A 20645-nucleotide genomic window follows, 5' to 3' on the forward strand; every position below is an offset into this window, starting at 1 on the left:
CACCATTCTGTGTACTGTATATAAGACAGTGCAAACAACACAGAGAGATCAGGACACTGTATATTCTTTAAAAAACATGATGTCAAATAGGCAAAATTCAGTACATTTTAAATTTTTGGAACTTCAGAAACCAGTAACATAGTGAATGCAGTTGCAGGGGAGATCACAATTCACTAATTTGCTTACAAGCAGGAAGACAATGCACTGATAAATGATCATGTTTCCACTGCCTTTTCCTAACTACCAATTCTTTGTTAAAATATGAGGAAAATTTCTCAAGAAATTTCTTTTAGCAAAATTTGAAGAGACAGTGAAATGAGCACTGTTTTCTGACTGCCATCTACCTCATCTCCACGGTCTGCACGAAGTGTGTCAGGGCTGCAACTTGCAGGATTCTATGTTAGGAAGAACGGCTTCCCAAAATCAAGTTTTTTTTTTTTTTTTTTTTTTTTTTTTTTTGCACAAATTTTAATTCAGAATAAAGTACCCCTTGTGAAAATGGCTCCAGTACCTTCATCATATTGCTAATGGAGCTGGAACTTGCCAGAAGTTTATAAAGGTGTCTGTGGTACATTTTCTGCACAAAATCGGAGAAGTTCCAGGTTGACCCCCTATGGGATTATGCAACATTTAGAAATCTTCATTTTGATGAGAATACTGTATTATCTGCCTCTAACGGCAATTACTGAACCATGGTAGAACATTATTGAAGATATCCCAGTCCCTACAGAAGTACGTCCCCCTTCCCAAGGAGAAGTGAACAAAGCAATCACCCGACTGAAGAACAACACACCAAGGACTGGCAATATAATTCTGAGCTATTGAAAGCTGAAGGATTGAGCTAAATCACAGGATCCACAAGATTGTGTGCCTCATCTGGGAAAAGGAAGAGTTGCCAGAAGAATGGAATGTAGGGATAGTGTGTCTGATGCATAAGAAAGGAGATCTATTTGAATGCAGCAAGTGTAGAGGCGTAACACTTAAATATTATGTATAAAGTACTATCAGATATCCTGTTTAGTAGGCTTTCATCTATAGTAGAAGACGTTATTGGAAGCTATCAATGTGGGTTCGGACCAGGAAAGACAATTGTAAACCATATATTTACACTCCGACAAACAGTAGAAAAGACCCCTGAATTCATTGTTGATGTGCACAATCTTTTCATTGACTTTAAATCTGCATATGAAACAATAAACCGGGCCAAACTGTATGAGGCAATGCAGGAATTTCGACTGCCTGGAAAATTGGTATGTTTCATGGAGGTCACTCTAAAGTACACCTGGTGTACTGTGAGAGTGCAGTCCAAGCTATCACCTCAGTTTCCCACTCAAACTGGGCTAAGGCAAGAAGATGGGCTTTCCTGCCTACTTTTCAACCTGGCACTTGAAAAAGTGGCATACGAATCAGGTAATCAGACAAGAGGTACTATCTACTATAAGTCTGTACAGTTGCTGGGATATGCAGATGACTTGGATTTAATGAGCAGAACACTTAGAGATCCACAAAGTGCATTTTCAATTCTAAAACTGAGTGCAGAGAAGATGGGCCTAAGAATTAATAAAGGACAGGCGAAGTATATGTATAATGGCACTAACCAACCCTTACAGCCCACAATAACCCTTGATGGAATGACATCTGAACGAGTGGAATGTTTCACCTATCTGGGCTCTACGATAGAAGCAAATGGCACCACCTTTAATGAAATTATGGCTCGCATTGGAATGTTGTGACATTTTAAATCCAAGATTCTATCTCTATCACAGGGGACCAAGTGCCGACTTTACAAAACACTGATATGCCCAGTACTTACTTATGGCTCAGAAACATGGACAATTACAAAGCAGGGTGAAAACAAACTGAGATCTACATCTACATCCATACTCCACAAGCCACCTGACGGTGTGTGGCGGAGGGTACCTCTATCGGTTCTCCCTTCTATTCCAGTCTCGTATTGTTTGTGGAAAGAAGGATTGTCGGTATGCCTCTGTGTGGGCTCTAAACTCTCTGATTTTATCCTCATGGTCTCTTCACGAGATATACGTAGGAGGGAGCAATATACTGCTTGACTCCTCGGTGAAGGTATGTTCTCGAAACTTCAACAAAAGCCCGTACCGAGCTACTGAGTGTCTCTCCTGCAGAGTCTTCCACTGGAGTTTATCTACCATCTCCGTAACGCTTTCACGATTACTAAATGATCCTGTAACAAAGCGCGCTGCTCTCCGTTGGATCTTCTCTATCTCTTCTATCACCCCTATCTGGTACGGATCCCACACTGCTGAGCAGTATTCAGGCAGTGGGCGAACAAGCGTATTGCAACCTACTTCCTTTGTTTTCAGATCGCATTTCCTTAGGATTCTTCCAATGAATCTCAGTCTGGCATCTGCTTTACCGACGATCATTTTTATATGATCATTCCATTTTTAATCACTCCTAATGCGTACTCCCAGATAATTTATGTAATTAACTGCTTCCAGTTGCTGACCTGCTATATTGTAGCTAAATGATAAGGGATCTTTCTTTTTATGTATTCACAGCACATTACACTTGTCTACCTTGGGATTCAATTGCCATTCCCAGCACCATGCGTCAATTCACTGCAGATTCCTGCATTTCAGTAAAATTTTCCATTGTTAAAACCTCTCGACATACCACAGCATCATCCGCAAAAAGCCTCAGTAAACTTCTGATGTCATCCACAAGGTCATTTATGTACATTGTGAATAGCAACGGTCCTACAACACTCCCCTGTGGCACACCTGAAATCACTCTTACTTCGGAAGACTTCTCTCCATTGAGAATGACATGATGCGTTCTGTTATCTAGGAACTCTTCAATCCAATCACACAATTGGTTTGATAGTCCATATGCTCTTACTTTGTTCATTAAACGACTGTGGGGAACTGTATCTAACGCCTTGCGGAAGTCAAGAAACATGGCATCTACCTGGGAACCCGTGTCTATGGCCCTCTGAGTCTTGTGGACAAATAGCGCGAGCTGGGTTTCACACGATCGTCTTTTTCGAAACCCATGCTGATTCCTACAGAGTAGATTTCTAGTTTCCAGAAAAGTCATTATACTCGAATATAATACATGTTCCAAAATTCTACAACTGATTGACATTAGAGTTATAATTGTATAGCTCTGCACATCTGTTCGACGTCCCTTCTTGAAAGTGGGGATGACCTGTGCCCTTTTCCAATCCTTTGGAACGCTACGCTCTTCTAGAGACCTACAGTACACCACTGCAAGAAGGGGGGGCAAGTTCCTTCGCGTACTCTGTGTAAAATCGAACTGGTATCCCATCAGGTCCAGCGGCCTGAAAGAAGTATTTTGAGGATCATTTTTGGACCTGTATACGAAAAAAGGAGCTGGAGAAGACGACGGAATGACTAAATTTATGACTGCTATAAGGAGGATGATGTGGTCAAGTTCATAAAACCGTGAAGACTGATATGGACTGGACATGTAATGCGACTCAATGAGAAAGATCCTGCAAGGAAAGCCTGCTGCAGTGAACCTGGAGGAAGAAGAGCAAGAGGTGAAATGGAGCGACTAGATTGGAGAGGATGCTGCCCGAGTCGGTTGCCTTAACACAAGGCACATGGCGAAGTCCAGAGAGGAATGGAAGAATTGAGGAGACCAAGTCCCACACCGAGATGTAGTGCCAATTGTAGAAGAAGAATGACAATTACTGGTGAACTTCAGCAAAGCACAGAAGTACTTAATAGAACAGACCAAAGATAGTACAAAAAGCACAGGTGGCATAAAACCAGTTGAGGAGATTTTAAATTTTGCACAGCTGATATGACAACTGGATGGACAGGAAAAAATATAAAAACTTGGGAACATGAAAAGGCCTGTAGTGCTTTTGGTACACTAAAGAGGATTTTCAAAACTAAGATTCTGATGTATGAAACAAAGTTACAGTTGATATGTATGTATTGCCAATCTTGACATATGGCAGTAAGGTAGGGGCTTTCCATGCAAAAAGCACTCAAAAAATGAAAATTGTTCCATGAGCAATGGCAGGATGTACACTGGGGAATTAATTATTAGGGGAAAGGGAAAGAAAACTAATGGATCAGGTAAAGACTGTATTGGTTATGAATGTAATGAAAACAAATTGTGCTGAGCAGGATAAGTAGCAAGGCATATAGATGACAGGTAAACTAAGGAAGACCTTTGCTGGAATCCAAGGCATGGAGAATATACCAGGAAGACCTAACACAAGATAGACAGTTGAAATCAGAAAATTTGCTGAGCAATATGAATGTGTGTAGTCAAAGGTTGTAACGGACTGAGATCTTTATTCACACAGCAAATGTTGAATGGCTGATGGGTCAATGACATTCTATATATATTTTTTTTTAACAAGTGAGAACAGTTCTCTACTCAATAGATCTGCAGTAAATTTTGGTCAAGAGGGGAGCTAAGAGATTTCCAAATTTTTATGGTACCTGGCTGAATGTCCGTCTGACTTGTGAACTTTTAAAAATTTCTATGGTTTTTCAACTCATGGCTTTGCACATTCCTCTTCTGGAAACAGATATAGGCCAACTGTAAGAAGCAGAGTAGTGCAGCATCCTACACAAGTGAATCATGGACGATACGACAACTAGAAAACGTTGAGATGACAAGCATCTGAGATGTGGTGCTACAGAATAATACTGAAAATTATGTGGTCTTCTATAGTAAGAAGTGACGGGGTTCACCAAAATATTGGCAAGGAAATAAATGTGTCAAAAAATACTGGCAAGAAGAAAGAACAGAATGATAGGGAGTGTGTTAAGACATCATGGAATAAATTCTATGCTATGACAGAGAGCTGCAGAGGGTAAAAACTATAGGCAAAGACAGCGATTGAAACACATTCAACTAATAATTGAAGATGTTCGGTGTAAGTGCTACTCTGAGATGAAAAGGTTGGCACATGAGAGGAATTAATGGTTGGGCTGCATGAAATGACAAACCCTTCCACAAGACCATACGCTTACACTTTTATAACAGTTTAAATTTGCCATAATTTTTTATAGTTGTATACATGTCCCATTAAAGAAAATAAGTAGTCAATACTTTTTATATTTTCCAGTATATGCACACTCACAGTTAAGTATGTGCCCAAATCCTGTTCCAGCACACAGTTTTAATCTAGCAGAAAATTCACAATTACGTACATTCCATAACTAATTAAAAGATTTGATCTGGAATCAACTCCTTGATGCTAATTACAGATGAAATAGTGTAAGTGATGCCTTCAAGCATACATATGAGAGTATAATTTAGTATCCATTATTTATTGATAAGTAAGGAATATATTTGGCAAAAAAGTAAGCTGTGGATAACTAAAGGAATTGAAATTTCCCGTAACAGGAGGAGAAATGTATGCAAAGCCAGAGTAAGTCAAGAGCCAACATTACTTGCATACTACAAAAAATACTGTAGCATTTTAAAGAGAGCCTTTAAAATATTGAGAAGTGTGCATGTCCTGGTAGAAATAAAATAATACAGATAATAAGATTACAACTATATGGGACACTGTCAAAAGGGAGACAGGACAGCCAGTCATTGTACAAGATTCCATAACACAAACTAATTGACTCTGTTGTTGTGAGATTGACGGAATTTCAAATAGAATTCTGAAAAGTCATTCCAACTTGATAAGCGATAAGTTTTATATGCAATGCATCAGTGGCAAAGAGAATTTTTCAAGACAGGTTAAAATATTCAATTATTAAATCACTTCATAAGAAAGGTGACAAAGCAGACTTGCATAATTATTGTCCAATTTCTTTACCAACTTTTTTTCCAATACTCAAGAGTAGTCGCACACTTAAGTGGAGACAATTTAGTAAGCATATCACAATTTGGATTCCTAAAGGGTTGTTCGACTGAGAATCCCATTTATACATTCACTCATCAAATAGTAAAAGTCTTAAATAATACTATATCCCTAGTTGAAATTTTTTGATCTTTCCATGGTCTTAGATTATATAGGTCAAGATACTCTCTTCGAAAAACCCAAGTTTTATGGAACTGATGACTTTACACATGGCTGATTTGAATCACACTTGACAAACAGAATGTGAAACCTAGTGCTGAATAATTCAGACAATGTTAGAAAGTTAGAAAATTTTAGTGACTGGGGTAACATCACAAGGGGAGTCCTACATTGTTCAATTTTGGTTCCACTCCTATTCCTAATATACGTGAATGACCTTCCACTTAACAGTCAACAAGCAAAACTGGTACTTTTTGCAGACGATACTTCTGTTATAACAAACTGCATTAGAGAGAAAGCAATAGAAGAGTTAGTAAATAATATTTTCCAAAGAATTATTCAATGGTTCTCTAAACATGGACTCTCAATAAATTTTGAAAAAACACTCTACATTCTTTTCTGTACAACAAATAAAGCCATAACAACAATTAATGTCATACATGAGCAGGAGTCAGTAAGCAGGGTAGAATGCACCAAACTTTTGGGTGTACGAATTGATGAAGACTTGAACTGGAAGAAGAATATTGTTGAGCTTCTTAAACAAATCAGTTCTGCCACCTTTGCTCTATGTTTAATGGCTAATCTTGGAAATAAACATATCAAACTCTTGATATACTTCCACTCAATAAGACCTTTATTGCCAATTGTCAAAGCTGTAAGTTGGTCAGAAAGGGTTCAATATGTAGCAATTAAAATTGTTGATCATTTGACCAATAACATAAAATGTCTGAAAGGTAGTGAAGCATATTTTCAATCTAAATTAAAACTCGTTTCTCATGGACAACTCCTATTCCACCTATGAATTTATACTAAAAAACCAGTAGCCTGTGAATGAATAAATAAATAAATAAAGCGGAAACAAGAGAGTATTGTTCAGATAATCAATGGAACATGAAACTGACTAAATAACTTTAAAACAGGACTGGAGATATCTCTCAACTGTGGCAAAATAATGACAATGAAAAAGAAATGGTAGACGCAAAGAAAGATGTGAATGACTTTGCATTCATTACACTTGCACTGGCTGGAATCTAATTAATACACAAAAGAACAGATTTCTTGGTTAAACACTGACAAGACCAATGATTCTAGTGTTCTGTATGCATATATCATCTGATACTGACACTGAGAATCCACATTTCCAAATGTAATTTGCTTATTATATAAAGAATGTGAAGTCTTGCAAAACCTCTGGCTGTAAGGGCAAATAGTAACAATGCAAGTCACTTAGCAGAAAACAAAAATTTATGATGTATATTTTTTGGCTGAGCTACAGAATCTATTAAGTGGATAGGCTAAAAAAAAAACAGGTACCTAACGAAAATGTACAACGAAGATATGACTATAGAAAGCAAAGTATCTGAATTTTCGGTCATTTTACTCTTAACAAAATTGGCACTTTTTATAATTGCTTGCCTCTTGTGGCTGTTTGCAGTATTTCCTACAATGCAGTTAACGAAAATTGCTGCAGTGCTCACCAAAATGGATAAAATATGCATGGAATATTAAAGTAAATACATTAAAAATGTTGCACATATTCCTGTCTTTGAGACACTTAAATTTGTAACTGTACAAGTATGTGGGTAAATTACGCAAACAACTTCCAACAAGTAGTTTCAATTAATAAGAACAATCCCCTCCTCCCCCACCCACTATCTCTCTCTCTCTCTCTCTCTCTCTCTCTCTCTCTCTCTCACACACACACACACACACACACACACACACACACACACACACACACACACACACACGGCTTTGGGCTGGCATCTAGCCTTGGTTCGTATGTAGCATGTAGTTTCTTTTTCCATAATTTACAGTGGCAATGTCAGGCTACCAAGAAATGTGAAGAAAGAAGAACTAATGACAACGAAAGGTACAGAATTTCATCTTCTGCAATACACACACATTGTTGAAGTGCTGTGTCAAAAATAAACTAGGAAATCTATAGAAGAGTCAGATGCTGGACGACAAACAAAAATCTAATTATCTATCTTTAGGATATTGTCTCGAGATCTAGTAACAACATTTTCACATTAGACGATGACAGGTGACGGGAGTTACGGGCTATTTCAGTACACAGCAATGGCCAATTTGCAACAAAACTTTCAATAAGTACAAACATCGCTTCTGTGACAAAACCTTTTCTAGTCACATCAACAATCGAAGACATCTGATATAGCACGCTCTAAACAGGTGGTGCAGTACTGACTCAAATTTATGCCAAGGTCTATCATTCAACAATTCACTCACATTTAAAACACCGCAAACTGCAAAAACTCCCTGACAATAAACTTCAGTAAAAAAAACTCATATTCGACCAACTCCGGAAGTTTATAATACAATCAACCACTTTCACAATCACAAATGTTTTTCGGTCTTGGTGTACCGTTACCCACCTGCTGGAAAGAATAATGAGCTAATTCCACCAATTCGCTCCACTATCTTCATGTAGACTCAAAGTTGCATGAGCCACGTTACTTGACATTCCGTCTTTCACATATATTTCCTTTCCTTAGTCAACATATCACCTAATATTTATAACATCGAAAACACAACAACCTTCCCCGACGTTTGCGGGGTCATAAGAGTCAGTGTTGCCAATGGCCGTGTGGCAGACCTGAGGGACTGTTTCACTGACTGACTGAAGTGAACATTGGTGTGATGCATTCATGTGGTTTCGGACTGCTAATCTGTTCTACGTTAAAAAGTATAATGATCGTTTTTTCTTATTACTAGATTAGCTTGAAGAACACAAGGTAGTCTCGGTGGAGCAATCCGCACAGTCTGTAGGAACATCAGCGTCTGTGTGTAATGTAGAAGGTCGCCGAAGACCACTGCAGCATTTACTAATATTTAAGGAAGTTTATTTCGATGGCGTTATTCGGGATGGACCGGTACCGTCGCTTCTGTTAAGAACGAGGAGGAAGTTCCATTGCGTGCGTGACGGGTGATAAATAGCAGGCGAATTGCGGATTTCCTTTATTGTATATTTCAGTGACATTGCGACAGATGTACTAGTTTGGACAAAAAGTGGGACACGGCAGGCTGCAGTCCAGTGTTGCGACCATGTGTGCCCTCCATTTTGCACGGCTCATACGTTTTGTAGGTCAACAGCTGTATAATACAGCTAGCGAATTGATTAATTACAGGGTACCACACGTTGACACTTCAAGTTCAGTTTTTTATAACTTTTTCTTGCTGCATTAGATAAACAAGACGCTTGTCTTAGCTGTTGATGAACACGTATTTATAAATAGTAATATATCTTTTCTGCTCTCTTACCTAAACCCAACTTTTCATTTTAAATTATTATACATAAGGAAACGATGCACGTTTACAGTGTTTAGTACGGCCCGACGATTCAATACTGAAGCAGGGAACCGGCACAAAACACAGTGCCGCATGTCAGTTCGTGTCAGCGTATACACTTGGTAACTGACTGTATACCGTATTTTTGGTTTAAAGACTGCCTGTATTTAAACGAGACGAGTTTCATAAAAACCCGTGTACTGGTAGCTACAGTCACTAAACATAATAATTAATTTTTCATTGTAGCTACCTTTATATCTCATCCTTTGCTTAAATTTTGGCACAGTGAGAATAAATGTCCCCGCCAGTAAGATGCAGTATATGTATGTATCACCAGAAATCGTCTATGCGCCAAACAGCCTCACAAGGCACTTTGTATTCGCATAGCATACTACAAACCCCCGGAAATATTTTCATGCAGTGAGTTTAAATCTAGACTAGTTGTTTCCTTCGCCAGTGTTAAATAAATTGATGGAGCAGTTTCTGTATCAAGGCAGCAGCCAAGCATCCCAGTCCTCTCTCCTTTCCAAAAGTGAATTAATATTATGTTTTAAACAACATTGCTCTTAACAGATGATCAGCAGTAAAAATACTATTAATGTCAATTTATTAGCATGAATTATTTTGAAGTTATTAAAAGTGACTCAGGCATTGTGTAACATATATGACAGTTAACTTTAAATTATTACTTGTTCGATAAAAGTTATGTATTGGACCCCCCTCCCCCGCCGACCCCCCTCCCCCGCCTGCTTTTTTTCAGTGAGGTGCACACATAAAAATTAGGCTCCACTGCTGGCAAATCTGATATCAAAACCTTTATGAGGTGTTACTGTTTGTTGACTTTGCCAACTCAGCCAAAGTGTCAGCTTTCAACCTAACCCAAGATTGCAGGTGGGGGGCAGTCCAGTGCCATACTTTAACCACTTGTTCCATGGATCACATACCTGATAGTGTTGTGATGTGCAGTAGTTCTCTGCCTTACAAAGTCAGTACATCATAGTTTCAACTTGTATCCTCATATAAATAGCCCTACAAGAGTAACGAATTCTTCACGAAGTCTCTCAGATAATTTCTTCACAAATGTAGGAGCCATTGACACAAATGTAATTAATGTTGACCTATAAATGTCCAATCACAATGCACCGATCCTTAAAATTCACAGAGCCCCAGTGACTTAAAATATTTCACATCAAATATACAAAAGAACTTTCTCCCCTAACTGTTGCAGTCATTTCGTAAATACACTAGGTAACCAACCATGTGCCGAAGTAGTGTTACAGACAAGCAAAAATGCTGTATATGATGTTTTTTCTTCCCATTTTATGTTAAAATTCGAATTGTGTTCTTCTAAAAAAACTTGTAGAACAAACTCATACGGGCATTTACATACAATTCCTGGATTATGACAGGTATTGGAAATTTCTCCAGAACAATGAAAATGCTTAACTCTAAATTGAAGAGTTGTACTGACCCCAAGTTTACAGAACATGCAGTAAACCATAAAAATATGTAGAAAGGCAATTACAAAAGCAAAATTACTAAGTAATGAAAGATTGATAAGAAAATCAGGCAATAAATCAAGAACTACTTCGGAAATAGTGAAAAGGGAAACAGTTGAGAGCTTCACGGATCAGGAAATAGTAGGTACTCAAAAATAGTGAAAATATTGAATTAAAAGATGAAACTCGGCAAATTAGATTAATAACTATTTTTTAAGTGTACATGTGTCATAAAGCAAAAACATTACCAAATATGAGACATTAACAACTTCAACAGTAGACAGTAGTGTGATGTTAGCTCCTACAAATGAAATATTAAAGGTGATAAATAGTCTAAAACAAAAAAAGTCTGCATGTGTGGATGAAGAGCCTGTGTCACTAATTAAAAAGATGCCCAACAAATTATAAAGCCCCTGGTACACATTGCCAATTTGTCATTCAGTGAAGCAGTTTTTCCACAGAGGTTGAAAATCTGGAATGTTAGACCTTTGCTTAAAAAAGGAGATCCATATAAGGTAGAAAAATTATAGATTAATTTCCCTCCCCCAATCATTTTTCAAAATTTTAGAGACATTAATGAAAACCAGACTTGTACATTACTTATTTAATTGGATAGATAAAAAATCTACTCACCAATTGGTGACAGAACACACACTTAAAAGACTTGCCAATCACAACAGTCATTCATGTGTATGTTGTGCTGCCACTTGGTGAGTAGATTTTTTATCTATCCAATTAAATAATTTTATCAATAATTGATTGTTTTTATAAATTACTTAGATGCATACAAACTTCTGAATTGTAATCGACATGGCTTCCGTTCAGGCCACAGCACAGAATCAGCCACCTGTGCCTATACTGAAGAGATTATCAGGAATCTTAACAATAAAAAATGTGTAGTGGGAATTAACTTAGATCTGTCGAAAGCCTTCGATACAATAAATCACCAAATTTTGTTAAACAAGATGGAAACAATAGGAGTAAGAGGAGTTGTGTGGAAATGGTTTGAATCTTAGCTTCAAGACAGAACTCAGGTTGTAGAAATCATCTCTGATCATAATAACCAGAAGATCAAGTGGGTTTCAGATGCAAAAAAGTGAAAAGAGGCGGTCCCACAGGGCAGTGTTCTTAGTCTCCTATTATTCTTCCTTTACATAAAAGACACACAGAATCCAAATATTGCTACCAAAAATATGTAGTTCACAGATAACATGAGCATAATTATAAGTGATGATGAAAAATCATCATCCATTACAACTGACAGTCCTGAAATATATACAACAGTGGTTTAATGCTAACTTAAGAAAAACACATTATATACAGTATGGAAAAGCAACCCAAGGAAATGACCTCCAGTTAAAACTGAGTGACAAAGAGATAGAGAACGTACCATCCACAAAGTATTTATCCCACAGCCTCAATTTGGCATGTTTCACATTGAGGAGAATACTAGAGTATACAGCACAGAGTGTACTAAATTAGTGTATTTTGCTCACTTTCAGTCTGTTGTGTCTTACGGTATAGTATTCTGGGGTAAAACTAAATCACGCTTAATAGATACCTTCAAACTACAGAAAAGAGCCATTCAAATTATAATGCACAATTTTCCTAGAATTCAATGTAGGCCCCTCTTCAAACAATTACAAATACTTACCATACAATCGCAGTATATATTTAAAAGCATTCTATGCACAAGAGCACACCTGAGCAATTTACTTACCAATGAGGGCTGTCACAATTATAATACTCGCAATTGTAAAAAATTACATGTAGAAATAGTAAGAACAACAAAAAACCAAAAGCATGTAAGTTATTTTGTACGAAAACTTTACAATGTACATGAAGGAAATAATGGATGAAGTAAAACTTAAGACTGAGCTTAAAATTGCCTTTTAAGCAAAAGTTTGTATGACATAGGTGAGTACTTTGACTGTGTGTAAAATTATTGTCTTTAACACTTATGTACACATACATGACAAATGTTGTACTCTCAAAAATACATTGAAAATAGCTTTTAAGTGATATTCTGTAACTATGTTTGTATTACATGTATTTTGCATGTTAATTACACTTGTGACAATTCCTATACCATGTAAATGAAGAAGATAATAAAATGAAATGAAATAAAAAGGGTTATATGATGAGTCACTTGGATAATTGGGTAGATGTTGCTATTGAAAACACCAGAATGCTGGGGGAAATTTAATGGTACAGTGATCAGTTTAAAGCACTTACAATTTTTCTATGTCAATGTCAGATTTTTATTGTTTGATATTTTTCTGAATGTAATAGACTACAAGTACCTTTCCAATTTATTTCAGGTGTCTAAACACAAAATGTTACTTTAATTTTGACATTCCGCTGATATTTTTATGTAGAAAATAGATACTTGACTGTGACATGGTAGTATGTGATGATTAGTGGTCCAAACTGTAAAACTTAATGTAACTGGATAGATTAAAAATCCACTCATCAAGCAGCAGCAGGAGAACTCACATCTAATACGTATTGAAATCTGCAAGCTTTCAGAGCCAGGGGCTCCCCCTCCTGGCAGAAGGGTTGGAGGGGAAGGAAGAAGGGTAAAGGAAAACGACTGATGAGATTCAGAAAATGGGGAGAGTTTGCAATAATCGGCCAGAACTACAGGTTGAGGGAGTCTCATTGAACGGGAAGAGAAGGCATGACTGATTCAGTCTTCCTGATTCAGTCTTTACTTCTCATCCCATCCAGTAATTCTTCCCTGACCTGCAGTCCTAGGCAACTTTTCCGAACTCTCTCCATTTCCCAAGTCTCTTCTGCCATTTTCCTTCATCCTTGTTCCTTCCCCTTCAATCATTCTGCCAGAAGATGGAGCCACTGGCTGTGAAAGCTTGTAGATTTCAGTTACTTTTATATGTGTGTCTTCTGCTGCCACTTGGTGAGTAGATTTTTTATCCACCCAATTACATTATATTTTCAAAACTGATTATTTTTGTTAATAAACTACAAAACTTGTTTCACTTCAGATCGCAAGGAAGGGGCCGTAGAAAATAATAATTGAAATGCAATGAATTGCTCATTTTATGCAAATGAACTACTGAGATGGATATTGTGGATTAATGGAAGTGTTTGATGCCACTTCCACAGTCCACTACCAAACTGTCATTTTCCAAATTGTCCTGGACCTTGGACTGCCTTACAGATCAGTATGTTACCACATCTAAGATTTTATATACACATTCATTTGCTTTGGCAACTCAACCAGACTGTCACTTTCCAATCCAGGATAACAGTTTCTGACTATGTTACAGATCAGTCTGCTACCACAACCAACATTTCAAAAATTAATGTAAATGCAGAATAAATATTGTTAATGTTCTGTTTGTACACTTATGATATCGCAGGCCACTTCATTTTAAGTTATATTACAAAGCTGACATTTGGTATTGGTACGTTCAGTTAACAATATGTTGTAATATTTCTTAAGAGAAGTTAGTTACATCTGTAACTTAATAAAAATCAAAAGACTGCAAAGCCTGGAAACTTCACTTTTAAGAATTAAAGTGTGTTACTTGCTTCTCCTTCTGTATGCTAAGAAACTGGAGTGCTGCTGCTTGATTAACGTTAATTCAAAGCTTATTCATAAGATCTACTGACTCACCAGGAAACTGGGGCTGTAAATATCCAATGCACAGCCATTAAGATGAGCCTCACCCAAAAAGTTGAGGTCTCTATTTCACCTCAGTAACACAATGTACAATTGGAATGTTGTTATGTACCTGCTCGTGTCAGTTATCAGTGTCAATGACCAATGAATAATTTTTTCAGTTGGCAATTGTAGTTCATTAATAGGACATTTGCAACCAGATTCTTAAATTAAATGAAAGTAATATTTTGGGAACCCAGCTGAATAGGCCTGAGGTATTCCTGCCTGTCGTAAGAGGCAACTAAAATGAGTCTCACACTCTCAGCCCTCTAAGGTCAGGTCCCATTTTATGGTTTGACCTGCCACTTTCCAAATTCTACAGAAGTGCAGACCATATGGGGAAGGATGACTTACGTGATGCATGAGTTATCCACAGTGCCCTTAGGTACGATTTCCTGAACCTCTTGTCATGGCTTTGCATCGCCACCAGCAATTCAACTATTTGGGCGAGGACACTTTATGGGGTATGTCAGCTTCTTCTGTTGTCTTCTGTCCTCTGTCACCCCCATGACAGTATTGGATTTCTCTGTGATCTATATCCAGCACGGTAGCCAGTTTGTTGTGGTGTGGCTGTCATGTACCCATTTGGTGGTAGCCCCCTGACAACACTGGGATCACATTGCTGATGCCTGAGCTGTAAACTCCTCACGTATGCCATGGAGTAGATGCCTGTTCTCCTGGGCATCAGGACTCTCAGCAACAGTCGTCATGACAGGTGGCCTTTGCTGTGGCTGGATGGCACCCGTGGGGAGAGCCCCTGATTGGAGTGAGTGGCATCAGGGCGGATGACCCGCAATGAAGCAGACTGAGTCTTCTCTTTCTGGTGACCGTATGGCGCCAGCAGTCTCTAAGAAGGGCAAGGTCTAGTACAATGCTGACAGGGATGACCCAAATTGTTTCCCTCCCTCACTACACCATGGGAGGAACGTAGGGCTACAGAAAAAAGAGAGCCTTATTTGCCTTGGTATTTAGTCTGTAGCGGAATAGGGGGACTCCTTTCTGCCTACAAAGCCTCAATTTTTTGTTGGGGAAGTGACAGCGCTGTCCAAGATGAGAAACTGTGCAGTCTTGATTCAGACAGCATCCCCAGCCCAATCCTGGGCATTACTCGCCTGTGACTGGCTGGGTGATATTCCTGTTTCTGTCACTCCCCATAAAAGCCTCAACATAGTCCAGGGGATTATTTTCCCTCGTGGCCTCCTCTTGCAGTCTGACGACGAGCTCCGCACCAATCTAGAATGGGAGAGTATTCATTTCATCCAGCGCATTTACGGGGGACCCAGGATTGCTACCGGTGCCTTCATCTTGGCCTTTGACAGTGATTCATTGCCTGAAAAGGTCAAGGTGATGTTTTACCACTGTGACGTTAAACCATACGTCCCTCCCCCTATGTGGTGCTTTAAGTGCTGGAAATTCGGGCACGTCTTCCCGCTGCACTTCCACCGCCACATGTTGAGACTGCCAACGTCCACTACATCCAGATAATCTGTGTGCACCTCCTCCCACTTGTATCAACTGTGGAGAGCACCACTCCCCCTGCTCTCCAGACTGCACAGTGTACTCCAAAAGGAGTGGAAAATCATGGAGTAGAAGACCCTGGACTGGTTGACGTACCATGAGGCTAAACACAAATTTTAGCGGTTACACCCCATTTGGTTGACGTGCACGTATGCTGCAGCTACTTTACCATTGCTGTCACAAGTACCAGTCATTCCACACTCTGTGCCATGTACAGTGGCTCCTCCGGGCCGCCTGAATACATCCGCCCCTTGGTGGTAGGGAAAAAAATCTCCTTCTGCTGGTCTCGAAGTACCTACTTCGGGAGCAAGGACGCCCCCATAAATGCAGGGCACATTGGTACCCCCCCCCCCCCCCCCCCCCCAGCTGGAGAAGCAACAGCCTCCTCTGGCTCCTCTTGTGTGGAAGGGATCCCTTGGGACTCTCTCTTCCATGGTCTCTACTAATGCCACAGCAGACACTCGCCAGTGGCAAAAGGAGCCAAAAGCTGCTGGATAAAGAGCTTCACGATCGTCCTCCATGTGTGAAGCTACTTCAGAGAAGTCCTCTTAGCTAGCTCCTAAAGACAAGTGAAAGGGCAAGCAATCCAGAAAGAAGGCTGCTAAGAAACAGCACCCTCCAGTGACCCCAACACTGCCACTCCCTACCAATTCTGCATCTGAGGATGAGGTGGCAATCTTAGTGTGAGGACCTGGATCTCACTGATGCCTCATCCACAATGGGAATGGATATAAATACTCCATCGGGGGCAGCAGGTGACCCTGAGGCCTAACCTGCCTCCTTGCTTGCTTCATGCCCTCCCAGCCTCGCGATCACATCATCCTCCAGTGGAATTGCGGCAGTTTTTTCCACCGCCTGTCTGAGCTACGACAACTGTTAAGCTTTACACCTTCTTTCTGCATTGCCCTACAGGAAACCTGATTTCTGGCAATGCAGACCCCTGCTTTCCACGGCTATAGGGGATATTACAAGAACCATAGCGACTATAACAGAGTGTCAGGTGGAGTTTGCGTCTATGTCCTGCATTAATTATGTAGTGAAGCTGTGCCCCTTCAACTCCTCTTCAAGCTGTGGCTGTCAGGACGACACAGGAAATAACTGTCTCAGACATATATCTTCCTCCAGATGGTGCAGTGCCCCTGAACGTATTGGCTGCACTGATTCATCAACTTCCGAAACCTTTCCTACTTTTGGGAGATTTTAATGCCCATAACCCCTTGTGGGGTAGAGATAGAGATGTTGAAACTTTAGTGTCTCATCTCGACCTCTGCCTCTTAAATTCGCCCCCCCCCCCCCCTCCCTCACACACACATTTCAGTGTGGGTCATGGCACTTACTCAGCCTTTGTTGATTTATCCCTCTGCAGCCCAGGACTTCTCCCCCCTGTCCACTGGAGAGCCAACGATGACTTGTGTAGTAGTGACCACTTCCCCATCTTCCTGTCACTTCCCCAGCACCATTCTCCCAGATGTCTACCTAGATGGGCTTTAAACAAGACAGAGTGGGAAACTTTCACCTCTGCTGTCACCATTGAATCTCCCCCACATGGTACCATCAATTTGGTGGTTGAGTGGGTCGCTAGAACAATCAGTTCTGCAGCAGGAAACGTGATCCCTTGTTCTTTAGGGTGCCCCCGGCTAAAGTCAGTACCTTGGTGGTCGCCGGAAATCGCTGACGCCATCAAAGAGCATCAGTGAGGTCTACAGCGACATAAGCGGCACCCTTCCCTAGTGCATCTAATAGCTTTTAAATGACTCTGTGCCCGTGTTCGCCAGCTTATAAAAAGATGGAAACAGGAGTGAAAAAGATGGAAACAGGAGTGTTGGGAGAGGTATGTCTCGACCACCGGGTGCCATATGTCACCTTCCCAAGTCTGGATGAAGATCTGACGTGTTTTTGGGTACTAGACCCCGACAGGTGTCCCTCGCATTAACATCAATGACATGTTATCTACCAACGCAAACAACACAATTGTCGAGCACTTTGCTGAGCACTATCCTCGAGCAACTGCATCGGAGAATTACCCCCCAGCCTATCGCACCCTCAAACGGCGGATGGAAATGAAAGTCCTATCATTCACTGAATGTCACAGTGAACTCTATAACACGCCATTTACAGAGCTGGAGCTCCTCAGCACCCAACATCTCCATTCCAACTACAAGCTAAATCGCCTTGTCATCTTCAACCAGATCTGGTGCGATAGTGCCTTTCCATCCATCCATGATGTGGATAGCTATTGGCCCATCAGCCTCACCAACAATCTTTGTAAATCATTCGAACATATGGTAAGTCAGCGGTTGTGTTGGCTCCTGGGGTCACAGGGCCTACTGGCTCCATGCCAGGGTGGTTTCCGCCAGGGTCATTCTACCACTGATAATCTTGTGTCCTTAGAGTCTGCCATCTGATTAACCTTTTCCAGGTTCCAACACATGGTTGCCATCTTTTTTGATTTACAGAAAGTGTATGACAGCACCTGGCAATATCATATCCTTGCCACTTTCCGTGAGTGGGGTCTCTGGGGCCCACTCCCTATTTTTATCCAGAATTTCCTGTCGCTCCATACTTTCCGTGCCCAAATTGGTGCCTCCCATGGTTGAACACCCATATCCAGGAGAATGGGGTCCCCGCAGGGCTCCGTATTGAGTGTCTTTCTATTTTTAGTAGCCATTAACAGTCTAGCAGCAGCTGTAGGGCCATCGGTTGCACCTTCTCTGTATGCAGATGACTTCTGCATTTCATACTGCTCTTCCAGTACTGGCACTGGTGAGCACCGCCTACAGGGAGCCATCCACAAGGCCCACTGCTTCCAGTTTTCAGCCACGAAAACTTGCATCATGCTCTTCTCTCAGCTTCGTACTGTTCATCTGGAACCATAACTTTACCTTAATGACAATCCACTCATTGTGGTGGAGACATATCAATTCTTAGGACTGATTTTCGATGTACTATTGACTTAGCTTAGTCACCTTTGCCAGCTTAAGCGGAAGTACTAGCAGCACCTCGGTGCCCTCCGCTGCCTGAGCAACACCAACTAGGATGCAGATCGCTCTATGCTGCTGCAGCTCTACAGAGCCCTTGTTCAATCCTGCCTTGACTATGGGAGTCTGGTTTGTGGTTCAGCAGTCCCTCAGCATTGTGTTCACTTGACCCAGTGCACCACTGTGGCGTTCGACTAGCGACAGGAGCTTTTAGGATCAGTCCAGTGACCAGCTTACGAGTGGAGGCTGGAGTCCCTACACTGCAGATCAGACGTGCACAACTGCTCACCAGTTATGTTGTACACATTCATAGTTCTCCTGAGCATCCGATTTACCGTCTCCATTTCCCAACCACGGCGGTTCATCTCCCACATCAGTGGCCCTGGTCAGGCCTTATGGTTGTGGTTCGCGTCCGATGACTTCTGACTGAAGTGGGGCCCTTGCCTTTATCCCCTACACTTGAGATCCATTCCCGTACAACTCCATGGTTTATACCTAGGCCAAAGCTTTGCCTGGACTTTTCACACAGCCCTAAGGACTCAGTTAACCCCCCACAGCTCTCCGCTGTCACTTCCTCTCAACTCTTGATGTGTACCTGGGCCATGAAATAGTTTACACCGATAGCTCACTGGTTGATGGTCATGTCGACTTCGCATATGTTTATGGAGAACATATAGAACAACACTCCTTGCCAGATGGCTGCAGTGTTTTCACTGCAATAGCTGGTGGCTATTTCTTGTGCTCTTGACCACATCTTCTCTGTACTGACTCCTTGAGCAGCCTACAAGCTATCGCCCAGTTCTACCCTCACCATCCTTTGGTAGTGACCATCCATGAGTCCATCTACACCCTGGAATGGTCAAGTTCTTCAGATGTGGTTGTCTGGACCCCAGGTCATGTTAAAACTCCAGGAAATGAACTTGCTGACAGGCTGGCCAAACAGTCTACACAGAAACCGCTTCTGGAGATCGGCATCCGTGTAACTGACCTGCAGTCGTTATTATGCTGCAGGGTTTTTCAGACAGAATGGCATAATCTCAGTACACACAAAAAACTGTGCGCCGGTAAGGAGACTACGAATGTGTGGAAGTCCTCGATGAGGGCCTCTCGCATAGACTCTGTAGTTCTCTGCCGGCTCTGCATTGGCCACTCCTGGGCAACCCACAGCTACCTCCTGCACCTCGAAGACCCACCTCAGTGACGGGGCAGTGCCCGGTTCATAGTGGCCCATATATTGTTCAGTTGTCCTGCTTTGGCTGCTCTGCATCATGATCTTCTTTTACCGGACTCATTACCATTAATTTTAGCAGACAGTGCTTCTTTGGCTGATTTATTTTACATTTTATCAGAGAGAGTGGGTTTTATAATTCTATCAAGCAATGGAAAATCCAGGATGGAATGCAACAATACCAGAGAAGGAAGGTTGCTACTCACCATATAGCGGAAATGCTGAGTCATGATAGGCACGATAAAGAGATTCACACACTCTTAGCTTTCAGCCATTAAGGCCTTTGTCAGCAGTAGACACACACACACACACACACACACACACACACACACACACACACACACACACACACACTCAAACGGAACTTGCACACACATCTGCAGTCTCAGAGAGCTGAAACAATACTGCAAGCAGCAGCACCAGTGCA

General features: G+C 40.8%; 1 protein-coding gene across 1 annotated transcript in view; it reads right to left on the minus strand.

Annotated features, from left to right (window-relative positions):
- The window catches only part of LOC126183883 (serine/threonine-protein kinase D1), a 222842-nt gene extending 212812 nt beyond the window's left edge, over nt 1-10030 (minus strand). Inside the window, exon 1 of the mRNA XM_049926192.1 lies at nt 8398-10030. The gene's annotated coding sequence lies outside the window, so the exon portion shown is untranslated. The remainder of the gene's footprint in view (nt 1-8397) is intronic.
- Between the last annotated feature and the right edge of the window lie 10615 nt (nt 10031-20645).

Source organism: Schistocerca cancellata, chromosome 1 (assembly GCF_023864275.1).
Source record: "Schistocerca cancellata isolate TAMUIC-IGC-003103 chromosome 1, iqSchCanc2.1, whole genome shotgun sequence".
Classification (NCBI taxonomy): Eukaryota; Metazoa; Arthropoda; class Insecta; order Orthoptera; family Acrididae; genus Schistocerca; species Schistocerca cancellata.